Source organism: Galeopterus variegatus, unplaced genomic scaffold (genome assembly GCF_000696425.1).
Source record: "Galeopterus variegatus unplaced genomic scaffold, G_variegatus-3.0.2 Scaffold11853, whole genome shotgun sequence".
Lineage (NCBI taxonomy): Eukaryota > Metazoa > Chordata > Mammalia > Dermoptera > Cynocephalidae > Galeopterus > Galeopterus variegatus.
The window spans coordinates 15,221-16,800 of NW_007737964.1; positions in this window are offsets into that span (position 1 = coordinate 15,221).

The window sequence follows — 1,580 nt, forward strand, 5'->3', positions numbered from 1 at the left end:
GTAACAGAAGTGAATGCCACATGATTACAACTCTTGTCTTAGGGAAAAATGTATGATAATGTATTCATTACTGATTCTTTCTCTGTAGGACTCCTGCTTGGGCTCATTGCTCATTTTAAATGGCTCAGTAAGTCACAGGAGTTGTCATGCTTCCTCACTTAGCTTCACATCATTTGTTTACAGCATCTGCTCAACAATAGCCTGCGTTATGGCTGAGCTCCTATAGACTGTGAGGATCTGATGCATGACACAGGAGTATATAAATCTGTTACACATATGTCATACAACAGAACTGTTTGGAGACAACTGCAGATAACCGAGCATCATCTTATTCTGTCTTCCAAAAGCTTAGCAAAATGCCTAGCTCATAGAGAGCATTCTACAAATTTTTGTTGAATGGATGGATATATAAATGAACTAATGAAAGAGAAATTAAAAAAAAAAAAAACTTGCAGATTTTCATATAAAACTTTGCTCTGCCCAGTAGCATGTACTGCTGTCCTCTTCCTGGAATTCTAACCAATTCCTTCTTTGTCTTTTTAAACCGTCCTCCTCAAGGACTACTTTTGTCCTCATGTTCTCCATAAGCCTTATTTGATCATTTCATCAACTGTTGTTTTATTGTCATCAAATATATTTTATCCTTTGACTAATCAGTTGGCACTTCACAGTAACTTAGCAGGAGAAAGAAATCATAAACGAGAAAGGTATTAAATAGTAATGTATAAATAGAAAAATAACATCAAGATAACACCAGGTATACACTGCTGTTACTTTTAATGAACACAATATTAAAGTTTGAATTCAGGTCTTGTTCATTAAACTTGAGTAAATCACTACTCACCATGAGTAGAAATCCCTCTCTGGGCACTTTGTAAAGAGGATACAAAGCAGGTACTCATCATCATGCAGACCTGTGTGCAACATGAAATTTTAATGTTGAAAATCCCATTTTAAATGTTTTCCTGTTTTAGAAGATCTCTTATTTAAAGTAATTATTTTTCCATGTAATAAACCTACTTGAAAGGGGATAAAATTGATCAGAAGGAAATTAGCATTTTATCACTCAGTTTAAATCATCTAGCACAGTTTGATATATTAATAGTCATTTTTCATTGCAAGGGTAACATTGGAATAATAGAAATTCTTACTAGAACAAAATAAAAGGTATAAAAAGTCATTTGAATATAATATTGNTTCTCTCACTATTCTTCCAGAACTTTAGTACTAAAATCCTGTGCTATATACTTCTAGGAACGACGTAACTTTTTGGTAAGGTTAAAATATGTTTTTTGAATTACTTCGAGAAATTCTCAACAGAAGAGTAAACGATGCAACATTCATTCACTTATCCATTTAGTCCACAAATATTTATTGACATGATACTTTCCGGAGAAAAATAACTTTTATTTGTTGTCCCAGAAATAAGGTAAAACATTCAGAATTATATGTGTCATGGTAGGGTCTTAGAACAGGTGATTTTCTCGGACTGCACAAGACAGAGTTGAAAGTTTAAAATACTCATTTAATGAAATCACATAAAAGAAGGTTCATTATTGAGGCTTTCATGAGATTACAAG